Raw genomic sequence first — 18825 nt, 5'->3', positions numbered from 1 at the left:
TTGGTGAAATAGCAAGAATTCTTCAACATACCTAAAATTCTTTTAGAAAGAAATTGGTACAAATCTATAAGACACACCATGCAAGTTCCCACTATTAAATGCAGAATTAGAAAATTTAGCAACACATACAGGATGCCTTACCATTTATGCCTGTGGGGGCACCTTACTGAATTGGAATCAATTTCTTTAACCCTCAAGCACATAGAGTCTGCTGGAAATAATGAAAGCCACTTGCTTTCCCAGCTTTTTCATAGACCTGAGCCTCAATTATTAACTGTATATTTTTGAAGTTAGTTTTTATAGATTGCGTGATTTAAAAAAGAAGACTGTGTCTCTTCCTAAGGATATGTGAAGGATTACGCCTCCAATTCTCATTGCTTTTCTTCCTCTAAAGGTGGTAGCCATATGATGCTTTTTATGCATTCACCTGCTTTACTTGTTATTTTGAGTTTTAGAAGGTCTATCTTTGTGCCCTTCAAATTATTTCTAAGACAGCAGAAGTGTTAGCTTATTAATGTAGTCTGTATTCTACCTGCAAAGAGCTGGATATATGATTTCCAGCAGACTTCTAATTGTACAGCTACAAGAGCTGTAAATATGTTCCTTAGAAATGTCTTGTGAATTTTCTTGTGTTTTTCTGATACGTGCATCAATCTATGTGCTACTCAGATGTATTCAGTTAGACTGGAGGTATTGTATCCAGAGGACTCCTGTGAGTGCTGAGACCCACACACCAGAGACAGGCCAGATTCAACCTGCTGAACATCATAACTCTGCCATGTTAACCTGAAAAGCAGTGTGATATTGTGATTTGTCATAGGAAATATGTATTTGGTCTTCATCCCCTTTCTTAGCACAGAGTTCCTAGAACTCTTATAATTTCATGAGTAATAAGAGTGGTGGAAGCATTTTTTGTGGTTGTTGTTAAAAAATTTGGTCTTTTGCCTTCAACTCCTGCAAAGCTCTAGAGCAATAAAAGTGAAAGGAGTGTGTTTTATTATTATAACAAGTCCATTTCAACCACAACTGAGGTTATGTGAATAAGGTGATTTCAGAAACCCCTAGATAATCACTTGATTGGGGGATGGTTGACAAGAGAACCAACCCTGTGGTTAGAACTTGGGGAAAAGAGAAGGGCTGCAGACCGAGCTAGTTACTACTGTCCAGTAATTTCACCAGCCATGCCTAGATAATGAAACCTATGTCAAACCCCCCAGGAACGGGGTTTGGAGAGATTCTAGGTTGCTAAACATGTGGAGGCTCTGGGAGGACGGCGCATCTGGAGAGATCATGGAAGCTCCACACCCTCTCCCACATACCTTACCCTACACATCTTCCCATCTGGCTGTTTCCAAGTCGTATCCTTTTTTGTTTGTTTGTTTGTTTAACAAACTAGTAATTTAGTAAACAAACTCTTTTCCTGGTTCTGTGGGCCATTCAAGCAAATGGTCAAACCCTAGGAGGAGGCTGTGGGAGCCTCTGATGTATCGCCACTCAGTCAGAAGCACAGGTGTTAACCTGCACTTGCGATTGGCATCTGAAGTAGGGCAGTGTTGTGGGGTTAGCCTGTAACCTGTGGGATCAGATGCTAACCTTAAGTAGATAGGGTCAGAATTGAATTGAACTATGGGATAGCCAGATGGTGTCTGCCAGAGAACTGAGTTGAATTATTGTGGAAAACCTCCTCACACATCTAGAGATCTGAAGTGTTGTGTGAGAGTAGAATGATTTAAAAAAAACATTTTGTTTTCCCTAATCAACAGGTCACAATAGAAACTTTGATGCATAGGGAATAGGACTGGCCATCTTCCATGAAAATAAGTAAGTCCAAGAATTGGGAACCTAGGATTTGGTCAAGTGGGAAGGAACATTTGGGGACACTGATTCTCTGAGGACTCAATCAGCATGTGTTTGTGCAAGGCATTTTGCTAAATGTTTTGAGAGAGAGAACTGATATAAGATGGTCCCTGACTTCACATGGCTTAAGTCCTGTTGGCAAGATCAGATGTATGCATTTTTATGTTAATAGTAAGGCAGTGCTGCTCTATGCAGAGTGGTGTTCTCCCGGCGCATGGCACTGGTGTCAGTGTGTGAGATCAGGGAAAGTGCCTGTGGACAGTGGTGGTTCTCAGCACACCTTGCTGGGCAGATTGGCTTTGTGTAAGACTGAGCTAAAGACTGGGACAGGGCAAGAGGCTCAAACAGGTGCCCCCATCCTGCACCTGGTGTACCACACTTTCCCCACGTATATAATAGCATCCCACTGAAAGAGGACAGGGCAGCAGGATGGAGATCAACCTCACACAGTTTGGAAAGCTAAGGACTGGGCTATAAGGCACAGAGAGGTCTCAGTGTCTCACTGGTACTTAGATGCCAAGTTCTGTTGAAGAGATGGCACAGTGAGGGGGAATGGATGGGAAATATTTTAAGACTGAATAGTGGATAAGGATGACAAGGGCTAGGAAGTTCCAGAGAGGGAACAGTGAATGGAAGACTTGGAGAAGTCAGTGGAAGTCTGATTTTACTTGTAAAATTCCAGCGTCTTAATAAATGGTCATTGACGAACAATAAGAACAATCCAGATGTGCTACAAAACCATAGTTTTTCAAAACTTGCCAGAGTGCTGAAGATAAAATGAAACAGAAATAAACTAAATTCTAGAGTCATAGACCTTTCCAAGAGAGATGCTACCCAGGTTGTTTTTAATCCCTGGGGGAATTATGAATACAGAGCAGGTATGCCATAGACTGGGGTAAGTGGAAACCAGTTCTACTTTTAATGAACTCTTAATAGCCACCCATGGGCTGGTGTGGTGGATTAGATCGCCAAGGACCATCCTCCTACCGTGAGTCTACACCCGCTTGCCATCTCTTTCTCACATGACTTTTACTGAGAGCACACAGCTAAAGAGTCAAAGACTGACACAGGGCAAAAGGCTCAAACAGGTGCCCCAGACCATACCTGGTGCACCATACTTTACCTGAGTACATAATAGCACCCTTGAAAGAGCACAGGGCAGCAGGATGCAACCTCATGCCATTTGGAAAGCTAAGGATTGGGGTGTAAAACACAGAGAGGTCTTAATGTGTCACTGGTGCTTAGATCTCAAGTCCTATGGAAAAGATGAAACCAGTAGTAAACTGGATCTAACTAAAGCTGCAACAAAGCCCAGAACCATCTCAACTATGGATTGGATTGACTGTCACTTCACACTCTCCACCCTGCACCATCCCACAGTAGAGGCCTGACAGAGAAAGGAATGTGCCCTTTCCTGGAGGTAAAGATCATTTCTTTACTTGTCTCCTTTTTTTATTTTATGTATAATGTCCAGCAAACAATAAAATATTACAAGACACCTGAAGAGTCAGGAAAATACGACTCGTAATCAAAAGAAAAAGTAGCCAACAAAACTAATCCATAGATAGCTGAGATGTTGGTATCAGCAGACAAGGTCTTTAAAACAGCTGTAATAAGTATATAAAACAATCTGAATATGACACAACAGAATGATCTACAATTAGTAACAAGAGAAGCAGAAAAGGCCCATCTATCTCTCTCCACTGATCTGCTTTGAACTTATGATTTATTTGCTAGGAAGTTAGAAATAATTAAAATTACTTTGGTGAAAAAAAGGAGACTTAGAGAATTTGAAATAAACTTGCATATGGCTACTAAGGTTGAGACAAGATGCTGGGACTGTTTGATTATAATGTTTGACTTTGCCATATTTTTAACTACTTTGAAAATATTCATTCTATCATATTCCCCTTCTTTATGTGTTTTATTATTATTATTTTAAAGTCAAGCAATATTAAGAAGAAATCCAAATTAGGCTTACAAAGTGAAGTACACGCCACTCACAAGTTTTGTCCCCACATGCAATCTTGTGATCTGAGATTAGCAATATCATCTGTATCTATTAATCATAATTTTATACATAATTTTAATTATTTGACTTGATATAATACTTTCAAATTCATCTATGATTCATGTTGTTTTCAACAAAAATTTCTATTCAGTAATTATTTGGTTCTCTTTTTGCTTACTGATATAGTGTTAAAAGTTGTATTTTATCAGACCTAAAAATTACATTTTTAAAAATAAAAAATGACCACTGAATAAAGAGGGTTTGTACCACACTGTTTTTTACTTGCTACAGTGTGATAAGTTTTATTTATTCCAGATAAATTTACATGCAATCATACACTAAAAAACGAATATTTTATAATTCTATGTATTCCACAGTATCCAGCATTAACTGGGTAGAGGATAAGCAGTACAATTACATTAATTAATTTAACAATTCAGTTTTTCACATTCTTGTTTATTGCTGCTACTGAAAATTACAAATATGAATAAGACACCACACTGCCCTTAAGTTGCTCGTGGTCTACTAATTGATTGACATTAGTGACAGGTAGAAAATAAAAACAACCATTTTTGATAGTGGTGTGGCATTTGTCTTCTTAAAGTATAACTTAAAAAAATAGATTGTAACAGAGCCCTCATAAACAATACCACACACCTACAACCATCCGATCTTTGACAAACCTGACAAAAACAAGAAATGGGGAAAGGATTCCCTATTTCATTAATGGTGCTGGGAAAACTGGCTAGCCATAAGTAGAAAGCTGAAACTGGATCCCTTACTCCTTATACAAAAATTAATTCAAGATGGATTAGAGACTTAAATGGTAGACCTAAAATCATAAAAACCCTAGAAGAAAACCTAGGCAATACCATTCAGGACATAGGCATGGAAAAGGACTTCATGACTAAAACACCAAAAGCAATGGCAACAAAAGCCAAAATTGACAAATGGGATCTAATTAAACTAAAGAGCTTCTGCATAGCAAAAGAAACTACCATCAGAGTGAACAGGCAACCTACAGAATGGGAGAAAATTTTTGCAATCTACTCATCTGACAAAGGGCTATTATCCAGAACCTACAAAGAACTCAAACACATTTACATGAAAAAAACAAACAACCCCATCAAAAAGTGGGCAAAGGATATGAACAGACACTTCTCAAAAGAAGACATTTATGCAGCCAACAGACACATGAAAAAATGCTCATCATCACTGGCCATCTAAGAAATGCAAATCAAAACCACAATGAGATGCCATCTCACACCAGTTAGAATGGCAATCACTAAAAAGTCAGGAAACAACAGGTGCTGGAGAGGATGTGGAGAAATAGGAACACCTTTACATTGTTGGTGGGACTGTAAACTAGTTCAACCATTGTGGAAAACAGTATGGCGATTCCTCAAGGATCTAGAACTAGAAATACTATTTGACCCAGCCATCCCATTACTGGATATATACCCAAAGAATTACAAATCACGCTGCTATAAAGACACATACGCATGTATGTTTATTGCAGCACTATTCACAATAGCAAAGACTTGGAACCAACCCAAATGTCCATCAGTGACAGACTGGATTAAGAAAATGTGGCACATATACACCATGGAATACTATGCAGCTATAAAAGAGGATGAGTTCGTGTCCTTTGTAGGGACATGGATGCAGCTGGAAACCATCATTCTCAGCAAACTATCACAAGAACAGAAAACCAAACACCACATGTTCTCACTCATAGGTGGGAATTGAACAATGAGACCACTTGGACACAGGAAGGGGAACATCACACACTGGGGCCTGTTGTGGGGAGGTGGTAGTGGGGAGGGATAGCATTAGGAGATATACCTAATGTAAATGATGAGTTAATGGGTGCAGCACACCAACATAGCACATGTATACATTTGTAACAAACCTGCACGTTGTGCACGTGTACCCTAGAACATAAAGTATAATAAAAAAAGAAAAAAATTAGATTGAATAAAGTAATACATGTGAAGTAGTTTCTAATAGTGATTGGCACGTAGTAAGTCTGCAATAATTGTTAGTTATATTATTATTTTTATTAATATCATTATTATAGAAACAAAGTAAGGTAAAGTATAACTTTAAAAATTAGATTGAGTAAAGTAATACTTGTGAAGTAGTTTAGCATAGTGATTGGCATGTAGTAATCCCACAATAATTATCTTATTTTTATTAATATCATTATTATAAAAACAAAGTATAGAGATGATCTGAAGCTTTTCCTCTTGTATGTATAGTACGCTACCATTTGCTTCATTCTCTAAAATGTTACATTTGAAAAGTATAGGGGAAACATTTGAAGTAATTGGAATGGTTTTTTCAAAATTAGCTTGCAAAGCCTGTAACAACTAATATGGATAAGTTAAGCGATAGCTTCACAGCGGGAAATTTTCTTTTGGTAGCCACAAATTAGTTTTCACTGTATTTCAAAAGAGTTAGAACTTGCTTTGCGTATTTGTACTTAGAGTGTTCAAATCTAGTTTGGTCAGCTTTGCCATTTCCATCATCAGTTATACATGTAATGCAGATATACATGTCTGGGTACTAGAGCTTACATAATTTTGAGATGTCTCCTTAAGAAAAAGGGTTTGGAAAGAACCGTTTCTAGTGAGGGGCTCTGAAGCTTAACCTTCATTAGATTCATGATAAATTGTATTCTGCTGTTGGTATTTAAAACTATTCTCTAAGGTCAGATCAATCTAAATTTGTTTTGCTCTACAAGAATGTACTCTCTTTTCCGTGCCACTTTCTTGCTTTCTCTTTAATCACTTCATCTTATTAGGCATTAGAAATACAGCTTCTATTGGTTATAAATATGTTAAGTCCTTTGGGAACAAAAGTACAATGAAAGAAATAGAAAAGAACATATATTAAATTTCTTTGGGGATAGTTGTAATTTCTGTGGGTCTACATTTAGGTCTACTAGATTTCCTTTCAGCTTACTCTCTTTTAAAAAATTCTGTTGGTAGAGTCATGTGCCTATTTTCTTAGCTGCCTCTTAAGAAAGCCTTAAGAAAATTTCATGATTTTTTAAATTCCACAAAAATACGTTGAACAACTACTAAATGCCATGCACCATGTCGTCCCAAGTTAGTAATTTACCTACACTCCCTTCTGTTCTGCCCTCACAGTACCTTATATTATCTTTCACAGCTTTCATTCTCTTTCCTGCCCTCTTCTGTTTGTCTTTAATATGGTCCTCTGTGGACTTGTGGTAGTGTCAGTTTTTCTACTATGATACACTAGTTTCTAGGTGATAATTTGACCACTGTATTCTTAAACATCGAAGGATAGCTTTAATTGATTTAACTACTTGGCTTTAAGCTGCAGTTCAATGTTCAACTGATATGATGGCACCATTCATAAGGGAAGAAAGTATAAGTCAAATGGGAGATGGGATAAGTGCTCCTATCTGACATCTTGATTAGTATGAATTATGTGAAGCTTATTTAGTAGTTCATAAGTTCACATCAGCAATGATAACAGTAGCCATTAGTGATGACCCTGAAAACTTGAGCCTTTAAGAGCTAGGATTTTCTTTGAAGTTCAGGGCATCTAGTCACCAAAGTTCAACTTTAAGACAGGATGAGAAGTACAAAGTGGAATCTGTTGAAAACATCAATGGATCTAATTTCCTTTTTCACCATCATGCTTCATAAAGTTCTCAGGTCATTTTCATTAGTTATGGAATTATGATACAATATGAATATTGAATAAAAGTCACCAATTTTATTTTCAAAGAAGAGATCTTAGTCCATCTTGAGAAGATAGATCTCCGTAGGGCAGAGGGAAAAGGGATCATTCAGTTTTCCTAGAACAGGGTATACAACAATTTCCACAGAGCTGCCTTGTTCAGTTTTCCAATGATCATGGAAGGACCCTATAGAGGAATAGTAGACTATAGTCATTAGGCTGTAACGTGTCCAAGACATAGCTATCTTTTCATTAGTCGGTAGTGTTTCTCATGGAACACTCTCGGATCATCTGTATCAGGATCACCTGGGATAATTATTAAAAATGGACATTCCCGGACCCTACCCCAGATCTACTATACCAGAATCTCTAGAGATGGGTCTTGGAATTCTGCATTTAACACTGTTTCTCCAGCTACTTGTTATATATACTAAAGTCCGATAATCAGTGCCTTCTGAGTGCATAGTTTTTAATTCCTGAAGGATTTATAAAATTTACTTTCTTATTCATATGTACTAAATGAAAAACTAGAATTTTTATTTTTGAACAAAGGAGATATTAATGAAAGTAAACCTTGGTGGACCCATCCCTTCCAATGAAATGCTTAGCATGCCCATGGTGAAATTAAGTCCCAAGAAAAAAGAATTATATAATTACTCCTTTTATTCCCCCAAAATTCAGTTAATTATAGATCTCGAGGATTGCTTGTAGCGTAACATAATTGAGGTCATTCGAAATGGCATTCTCAACTCTGATACTCCACAATGGTCACCAAGAGCAGATTTGGTGGCAAATTGCACACCCAGAAGTATACCTGAAATATCATAAACTTCTTAGATAGATGGTGGTGGTTACATGTTTCCTAGTGTACTAATTATTTGACTATGCCAATCCAGTGTAAAATGTGTCCAAACAGAAATGTAACTGGATGCCTGGTGATATGGTTTGGCTGTGTCTCCACCCAAATATCATCTTGAATTGTAATACCCATAATTCTCACGTGTTGTGGGAGGGACCCAGTAGGAGATAATCGAGTCATGAGGGTGGTTCCCCCATACTGTTCATGTTGTAGTGAATAAGTGTCAAGAGATCTGATGGTATTATAAACAGGAGTTCCCTTGCACAAGCTCTGTCTTTGCCGGCAGCCATGTAAGATGTCCCTTTGCATTTCCTTCGTCTTCTGCCAAGATTGTGAGACCTCCCCAGTCATGTGGAACTATGAGTCAATTAAACCTCTCTCCTTTATAAATTGCTCAGTCTCAGGTATGTCTTTATTAGTAGTGCGAGAACAGACTAATACACCTGGGTATAACTTAGTCCAGAGATGCTCTACACTGTTGACAGGTTGCAAAGTGGCTGAATATGGAGTTTAGTAATTTTAGCCCGAGGGAATGCCCTGTTTTTTGTAATCTCCATTGAAACTCCTCATGATTGCACTTAGGCATTCCATGTGTTTGCAGATCTATTTTTGTCTCTTATAATCTTTACATGAACTCTCTTGTGCTCCTCTTTCCTCAGGGACTGGAGTTTGATTCCAGGCTCAGACTGTTTATTAATCCAGTTGCTTTCTTACAGAAAATAGGGAATTCAACATAGAAATATAGAAGAAAAACCACAGAATGAATGAGGAAGTGTGGCTCTACAACGATAGCTGTGCAGATGATCTAGAAAGCAAGCAGTCTAGATTCAAGCAGGCTAGATGGCTTCAGGTAGGCTGTCTTCAAGAGGACAAAATACATGAATACCCAACGTGTTTTAACCTCTTGAAGCAATTGGTAGTGTTTTAGGCTGTTCTTTGTTGCTATAAAGAAGGACCGAAGGCTGAGTAATTTATAAAGAAAGAGGTTTAATTGGTTCATGGTTCTGCAAGTTGGACAAGCAAAGTGCCTGCATCTGCTCAGCTCCTGGGGAGGCCTCAAGGAGCTTTTACTAGTGGCAGAAGGTGAAGCAGGAGCACACAGGTCACAGAGCAAGAGCAGGGACAAGAAAGAGCAAGGGGGAAGATGCCACACGTGTTTAAACAGCCAGATTTCCTGAGAACTCACTTAGGAGAAATCTGCCCCCATGATTCAGTTACCTTCCTCCAGGCCCCACCTTCAACACTGGGAATTACATCTCAACATGAGATTTGGAGGGGACACCCAAACTATATCCTTTATGATTGTGGAAAACTAAGAGGAGCAAATTAAGATGATTATTAACTGAAGGAAATAAAAATTGTACAAGAAAAACAGTCATGTTAAACTACATAGCTTAGCTCATGAATAACCTTCATACATAAAAAATAACATGAAGAGTGGATACTGATGTAACTGAGAATGAAGACACAGCTAAGGCAGAAAGATGAGACACTGAAGGCAGATGTGCACATATGAGTGGGGAAGCTGGGAGGGCTATCAATCAGATGAAACTTTATTTCCACAATAGGAAGTCAGTAGGTATCTAAGATTCAAAAATCAAGAAATGAATTATAAGCATGCTGGTTAGGAATATGAAATGAAGATCAAAATAAAAGGATGGACAGGTTGAAGTTTGTTGTTTCTGGGGAGCAGAAATTAGAGTGTGGTAGGCAAGTGGTAGGACACGGCTATTTTTCATATAGACTTAAGGAAACTTGACTTTCTGTACTATAAATTGTACAACTTGAATAAAAATAAAAATTCTACACATGTTACATAGAACTCCTTCTTCAACAAAGTCCCTTCTCTCACTCTTCCTACTGATGAGCAAGTTTAGATCAAGGATACTGCACTTCTCTTTCTAACCAGTTACTCTGTTCACCTGAAAATCTAGCAAAAGGCACCAGTTTTTACGGATGTCAGTTTCTTTCAAATCAGCTTTTGAAAACAGTGTTAAAACATTTTCGTTTAAACTTTTCATGGCTAAGAACAATATATTATACCTCTACTTTCTTTGGACACTAGATATTGAACTGTTTTGTAGTTTTTATTAATACCTTATTTTGCCTTTTTATTTGTGAAACTCTTCAAAGGCTACGAATGGAATAGGACTTACTGTTAATATGAGCTATCACAATCATTAAATTGAGTTAATTTAACACTGTTCCAAAGCAAAGCGATGTGTTTTAGTTTTTAAGAAGACTTATAAACATGTTTTGCTAATTTAAGAGAGGAAGATTTCCAACAAACAAATACATGAATATGAAAACGTCAGCTAGCAGGTGTTTTGCAGGAATTGCAAGGTGGTCTGGAAACAGGGGTTCCATTAGATTGGGATGGCCAATTAATACGCTTTAAGGAGGTTACTTTTAAGCTGAATCAAAAGGAAAAGGAAGAGACAGTCAGCTGAGGTTTAGAGAAAGAAGTTTCAGACAGAGGGGTCTATGAATGCAAATATCCTACAGGAGGAACAAACTTGTCTCCAGTTTGGGGACAGCAGAAGGTCAGTGCAATTGGAGTCAAGCCAACAGGGGAATGAGGCATGAGATAAAGTTAGTGGTGTAGGCAGGAGCCAGATCGTGGGGTGCTGGGTAAATCATCTGCATTTATTTTTTTAAAGACAATGGGAAAGCTATCAAAAAGTTTAAGAATTTAGGAGATGCAGTTTTGGCAGAAGTACCTTATACCTTGGTATAAGAAGTTTTTTTTTTTTTTTCCCTCTTCCCTTCTCATTTTCTTTCCTCTAACTTTTTCTTTGTATGTTAATAATATAGAAGTCTTATAGAAATAAAGTCAAAATACTTACAATATAGCCACTATCTACTTTAATGACAACTCTCTCTCATCATCACCCTTTGAACTATTCTTGTTTTTACTCCCCAGGCACCTCCTTATCTATTAAGTGAATTCCTTTTGATCCTTGGAAACTCATCTTGGTGTCACTTTGGTTAAGCTTTCTCTGGTCTTTTTAAACATAATTAAGACATTTTATACATGGACTTAGCATAGAAGTTATGATATTGTATTATGAATGTGGTTCTATTCACATTTTCTTAACTGATCATAAGATCCTCCTACCCTAAATAACATGAGTTTGACTTGATAAGGATATATGCTCTTTCCTTAGGTCTCATGAATATAACATGATGCCCAGTACATGAAAAGCATATAATAAGTGTTTGTTGGATGACTGTGGACAGTTCAGTCGACCAGAAAGTGAGTAGCAACGTGGGGAGTAGAATCGAAGTCTTGACCTACAGATAGACCAGAAGCACTTGGTCTCCTTGGTTACTGAAAAACTGTCATCTCTATCTATAGACATTGCACATGTGCCACTTTATGAGGATCAATATCACGGCTTCATAACTGATGAACAAATAGATTACAGGTGGGGAAAGGGAGAGATCTCTGCTAGCCCCCAGTTTGTTCCTGGTAGCCTGAGATAGCCTGGTCTTTATCCCAATGTGTCATACATATATTGTCATTTTCCATGTGAGCCATAGGATGGAAAACAGTTGACAACACTACATATAACCTGAAGGGGGCATACTGAACGATTATCAAAATAGTGGGTTGATTGCAAGAATGAATTGGCAAAATTTTACAATCTCCACTTAGCTAAAAAGAATAGTGCATGTATGAGTAATAGATATTTCTGCTTGTTAGGGCCTATATACAGGATCATAATTTTCCCCCCAGAAAATTTCTAAAACAGCTTTGCCTTAAAGTAAAAATTGATTTAGAGTCAATGAAAATTATACAAAATGTTAATTCCAGTTTTTTTTAAAGTTGTTATAGTTATTTCTGATTTATGATGAACAGGCTAAAGAAGAAATCTGTTAAGCTTTGAGAATTTTGCTCTGATTACATGAAAGCAGGAAAAACAGCAAACCTAACTTTTCCTTGCCCAGGGGTGAGCTCATTTTGTTAAAGGTAATATTCACGATAGTTCAGATTGGCATCAACTCGAGTAGGGCCGGCAGGGTTATTTTCCATTTGGCAGACTTATCTGTAAATGGGCAAATTCCACATGTAGACAATTATTTCTGGAAATATAAGTGTGTGTGTGTGTGTGTGTGTGTGTGTGTACTTATTGAGAATTCTCATTAATTCATGCCAATTCTGTGAAAAGGAGTCTACATTAATTTAAAAAAAATCACAAAGTACTTTGTTACTAAAGGAACATGTAGTAATTACTTTAATGACTACACATGGCTGTGGTATATTCTTTTTTTTTTTGTAAGGTTTCTTCCTGAGACTTTTTTTCTCTAATCAAGTGACAAAATCTACTAAGGTTTACCTTGGTAGACCTTTTCTTTGCTAAAGTAAGGATAAACTTGACCAAAGTGCCTGTTGACATTTTTCTACAGATATTAATATAACAAAAATATATTTTTAGGTGAGGTATTTTCTTTCTTGGGTCAATTCTGGAATATACCAGAATTTAATCAATTAGCTCAGGGATGTGAAATGAGTGCAACATGATAGGAACATTGTTTTTAATTTCAAGAATATAATTTTATGGGAGAAAAACTGAAAACATTTAACAAAGTCTTTTTTTTCAATCCAAGGATGCCTTTCTCAGTCACTCAATACTTGTGATATGACATTAATCTTGCTTTTCTTAAATTACATTTTCAGAATCACATTTTCTTTTAATATAATTCAAAATATTTAATATTGCGATGGATGTAGTTTCTTTATAACTCCTTATTCAAAATGAGAAAATAAATTTCTGAGTTATGATCTTGATGTATTTTATATTTTTTTAAAAGACAACTCAATTAGATGAATAAGGCTTATTATGTTTATATTTCATGATTTTTACTCTTAAGAGTTCTAAACAAGGACGATAACATGATTCTTTTCATGAAGAGTTTTTTTAAAGGGGACTTTTGTAGGGAAAAATCACACACTTCCTTGTGTTACACAGCAAGCATCCTGTGTGTTATTTAGAGATCCTTTATCATGGAGGGTGGTCCAGCGGTAATTTACCACGGAAAAAAAAGGAGTGTACAAAAATTTAATTATTATTTGACCTCAAATAATTATATGCCACTAAACTAATTAAAGAGCGAATTAACAATGTGCCACTAATGGGTAGTCTGCTGTTTGCATGACTCACTCATCTTTCGCAAAGAATAAGTGATTTGTATTAGAAATGAGTTGTTAAGGATGTTTTGGGGGATAACTATCGCTGTCATTTCTATGTTAAATCACAGGCCCAACCTCTGGATAAAAAGAGACAGGCTTATCATGAGCCAGGGAAACGGCAGCCCTAGCCTGATAGCTCTGACTCGAGGCCTTGTTTAAAAGCTATGACTCAGTGCAGGGCAGCCAGGGAACTCTGGTCCTCTCAGTTCCTTCCAAACCAGCCATTCAGCCTCTAATGTTCAGGTTGCGTGCCTCATGCTGATTATTTCTGTGAAGTCCATCAGAGTCAGCCTTATTCTCCCAAGCATTCATCTTCATTTCCAAGTGAATGAAGGGGGATTTCAGTGGTACTACTGTTCACAGAGCAGAGCTAATAGTTCAATCAGAAAAACAAAACAAAAACAAAAAAATCAGCTAAAGAAACTGGTAGAAGAATGTTAGTTCTAACATAGAGGCTTTAAATACATCAATGTGGAGTGTATGGATGTTTGTAGTGAGTGTGCTCCTGTAGCTTGTGCAGTTTATTTTTATGATGAGGATCAAAATATCCATAAGTATGAACAACGATTTCCTATTTACATGTATTATTATTGAGTGGATTTTGTATTTTTGTTCTGTCTCTTTTTATAACTTCCCATATGACTTCTTTTATTCATTTCATCCCTTCCAGTAAGTAAATTACAAAGACTTTTTTTTTATTACTTCTTTATTCAACAACCTATAGTTTAAGGTAATTGGTTGATCAAGAGGCAACAACCTAGCCCCAGTATAAGTCACATTATATTTCCGTCAACAACAGCACAAATATGATAATAAATTGCTGTTGCTGGTGCACAGACACAACAGGGATTGTGGCTTACTAGAAAAACTATATCCCTGGTGGCAACCTTGGAATGTAAACCCAGGGACAGTCTATTACTACCATGCTTAGAAAGAAGCTAAGTTGGAAATCCAGATTTTTATGTGAATTCAATTGACTTTTAAAGGTTGGCAACTAATTTAAAATTTTAAACACTGTGCAGACCAGCAACCAATTTGCAAGCTATTTCTGGCCCACGGGCTGCCAAAATCTGAACCCTCTGATTTAAGCTCTGAAGTTTTAATGGCATCCTTTATTTCACTTTAATTAACTGAGAAATGATCCTCATTTTCGATTACTTCCCCTCAATAGAAACATTGCAATAAACAATAGAAAGGTTGGGCCAAATATAACAACCACAAGTTTTTACAAATAATTTGATATAAACCAATTATAGTTACCATTTTATAAATGAGAAAAGAGATGCTTAGAGTAATTACATGATTTACCCATTAGCATGAAGCTGGTAGAGTGCATCCCCCCTAAATATTAATACCAATCTTGTTTTCTTTTCAGTTAACTTGCTCTGTGGACTGAATTGTGTCTCCCCATCTCCAAATTCATATGTTGAAGACCTAACCCTCAATGTGATAGTATTTAAAGACAGGACTTTTAAAGAGGTAATTAAGGTTAAATGAAGTCTTAAGTGTGGGGCTCTAATTTGGTAGGACTGGTGTCCCTATAAAAAGAAAAAGGGAAACCAGGGGCCTTTGTACATAGAAGAGGCCACAGAGAGAAGATGGCCATATGCTAACCAAGGAACGGAGCCTCAGGAATTACTAGCCCTGCTCACAACTTGATCTTGGATTTTCGGCTTCCCCAACTTTGAGACAATAAAATTCTGTTGTTTAAGCCAAAGCAGGGCAAACCACCACAGCCTCCTCCACTCAAAAGAACAGATACTGATTGCTTCATATTTCCCATAAGCCAATAACATTCCAATCATCCATAATATCAAGTTCAAAATATTTCTATGGAAAGAAACCGATTCTGTGGACATTTAAATGTCTGATCTTGTGTAGCATATGCTAGGATATAAATACATTTACTGAATGAATGGTTGGTACTAAATACTGTAATGTCTGAAAATCTTGGTGTGATTAAAATGTTTCCTTTTTCTCTTTAATGACAAACACTGAATTGATGTAGACATAAATGTTAAAATTCTTCAAAAAGATATAACAAAAATGCAATCTTTTTCTTAAAAGTAATAATTTAACACAAACTGTTTATTTTATTTAAAGTATGAGAAGGTTGCTATTTAGACTTAGTACTATATTTAATTTCACCCAACCCAATTTAATTTTTACTTTTTCCAATCCTGTTTTCTAATTATACAATTTAAACTTAGTTTTGAAAGTGGCATTTCAAAAAAGCTAAAACAAAACTGGAACATTGCATTATAAGAATAAAAAGATAATTAAATATAGACACCTAAAACGTCCTATCAGCATGACTATACAGTATTAAAAATAATCAAAATACTACTTTATTACAAATTATATGAAAAAGTAAGTAGCTAACATGCTCTTAAGTATGCAATGCAGAAAACAAAATATGTTATTTGGAATCAATCACAAGAAAATGTTATTTTGATTAGAAATTGAATTTTAATAATGAAAATTTTCAATTTCTTTCAGAATAAGAAAAGTGAGTAATACAGATGAAAAATTGTCCCATTTGGAAAAAATTTTAAGGTACAGACCTGGATGAAGGTATTATATTACAATCTAATGTCAGAAAAAAATGAAGATTAAGAAATGAAAATGTGTCCTAATGTAGTATTCTTTAAGAGAAATGAACTATTTGCAAATATATAATCAGTTATTTAGAATAGTAAAAATGTTTTTTTACCCCCAAATTAAATTCCTATGAAATTAAATTTTATAGTAATAAAAAGAGACATTTATTCCCATGATATACAAATATAGGCTATGCTTACTGTATATATGTAAGTGACAGGGAAACTGGAAAGAGTTAGTGGGGAGAAAGGAGGAAAATGCCTCAATTTATAACAGATGTTTAAAATGCACCTTGGGATACATTCATTATGGACATACACAATTAATCCTTCAGAACCTGCTGCTCACATCATGCTTTCCTTACCTGTTCATTGGTTTACACCTGCACATTAGGAGTGCACCTGGTTGAAATGTGAGTGACTCCCAACACCAGCTTGTTAAATCTTTTCCTATAAATTTTCCTCTTTAAAATGTAGCAAAATAAATTTAGAAACAAAGAAATGCACCTACATAAACAAGTAGATCCCTGAAAAGCATAAGCAGCCACTGAACTCAACCAAAAAGCACAGGTGGAAGGAGAGTTTAAAGGACCTTAGAGCACTGTGAATGTTTTTCACAGCATCACAATTACAGAAACACCTGGTTCTGCAAACGGGCTGATCCACTGGGAAAATTTTCCAGTGTTCAATGGGCCTCAGAGTGGCTTTAAGATATCAAATGGGGGCTCCATGCTGACATCGAATTAAAAATATCTGGGATCCCAGGCTAAAGACCTTCTTGGTAACTGTTGTTCTGTCCACTAAATAAGTCTTTACTATGCATTTTTAGTGCACCTATTAGTAGCAAAACTCAAAACATTATGAAACTTGCCTGGCCTTTGGAGAACATACTGAAATTAATATCAACCATTTCTCATATGATGTGAGATCTAAGAAATCATTAGGCAAAATAATTAGCCAAACTGCTGTCTCGATAGAGACTTATTTTTTCTCTCTCTGTGTAAGCTACAAAGCTTAGAATAACGACTTCATTGACAAAGCAATGTGGTGGAAATCAGATGTCACAGATTACCCTGGTGACATGTCAGTTGGTTCCTGATCATCTTTATTTCAGTATAACTTTAAATGCAGGATAACATAAATATCTGTTATGCTTTATTACATCTTGCATAATTATAATAATTAATAATTATAATCACTAAAAATGTATCTTTTTGCTTATTGTTAATTTTATGTGCAGTGTTTAATTTGGTAGTAGAGCTAGAAGATGAGAAATTGCTAAAACCTAAACAATGTTTCCATGCATAGGGCACACATATAATAAAGATATATAATTGATACTTTTAAAGTTTCACTCTTAGTTTCATACTTTGCATCAGTTGAGAAGTGATGTAATCTTATCCTAGCAAGTACAGAAATGCTATTTAATGTTCTACCTTCTGACTAAAGTCTTCGTGGTATGGATGCAATATTCAGTTTTGAATATTGCTACTTTTCAGACAGACCTCCAGGCATTTGTTCATATGTAAATACAAAACCATGTGTACAACTTTCAATATAAAAATAAATAATTCTGGATTGCTCTCTGCCACTGTCCTCTTTGTTGATATGAAAAATAAGGAATTGAGTAAATATCTTCCCACTGCTATTTCATGAAAACAAGAGAAAGCAGGTACCTACTCACAGAGTAATATGGCCTCACACATAGCAAACTATGTATTTGGGGTAGAGTGGGGTTTTCTCTGGAAAGTCCTCAAAGTACTGGATTGCATCTGGCAGGTTTTTTGACATAATATCAAAGGAGTGATAGGGGACACAGGGAGGGTCTTCCAAGTTCTTCAGCTCTAACTTTGCTTGAGATGGGGAGACACTGGATATTGTGGCAGTGGAAGGACATGAGTGGTTTTAGGTTTTAACAGTTACTGATCACTGTAACTGTACCAGTTCCTGACTACTGTTTAGAGAAAAGGGAGAAAGAACAGAAGCAGGGAGACCAGCTAGGAGGCCAGTGCTATAATCCAGGAGGGATCAAAATGGCTTGGATTACGGTGGTAGCAGAGGAAATGGTAAAAAGTGGTCAGACCCACTCTGTTTTGAAGGAATATCAGATTTGGGATAACAGATAAGGTGTGGAATCAGAAAGAAAAAGAGGAGTCCAGGATGAATCCAAATTTTGTAGCCTGTAAAACTGAAAGGGTAAAATTGATTTAAACTGATATGAGCCCATGTCATAAAATAATACTTGGGAGCATTATTTTTATTAATTGTGTCCTAATTTTACAATGGCTTGACTCTGGAGGATGAGACTTTAAACTCTTGACTTTCAAGTTAATGCTGAAATGAGTTAAGACTTTTGGGGACGATTGTGCAGGCGTGATTGGTTTTGAAACGTGAGGACATGAGATTTGGGAGGGGCCAAGGGTGGAATGATATGGTTTGGTTGTGGGGACACAAATCTCATTTTGAATTCCCACATGTGGGAGGGACCCGGTGGGAAGTAATTGAATCATAGGGGCAGGTCTTTCCTGTGCAGTTCTTATGACAGTGAATAAGTCTCATGAGATCTGATGGTTTTAAAAACAGCAGT

The 18825-nt window shown here is 36.4% G+C and overlaps 1 long non-coding RNA gene across 3 annotated transcripts in view; it reads left to right on the top strand.

Annotated features, from left to right (window-relative positions):
• Window positions 1–18825, top strand: part of LOC112424022 (uncharacterized) — a 173676-nt gene that overhangs the window by 66602 nt on the left and 88249 nt on the right. For 2 of the 3 annotated variants that reach the window (XR_011620804.1, XR_011620802.1), the window contains exons 2-3: window positions 11612–11700; window positions 15014–15117. This is a non-coding gene — a long non-coding RNA (uncharacterized lncRNA). Of the gene's footprint in view, window positions 1–11611; window positions 11701–15013; window positions 15118–16137; window positions 17366–18825 lie in introns of those variants that run through there. The other variant, XR_011620803.1, reaches the window with a different exon arrangement.

Source organism: Macaca nemestrina, chromosome 3 (assembly GCF_043159975.1).
Source record: "Macaca nemestrina isolate mMacNem1 chromosome 3, mMacNem.hap1, whole genome shotgun sequence".
In the NCBI taxonomy this organism is placed as follows: Eukaryota; Metazoa; Chordata; class Mammalia; order Primates; family Cercopithecidae; genus Macaca; species Macaca nemestrina.
The sequence above is the reverse complement of the archived record's forward strand: the minus strand, read 5'-3'. Positions and strand labels throughout refer to the sequence as shown.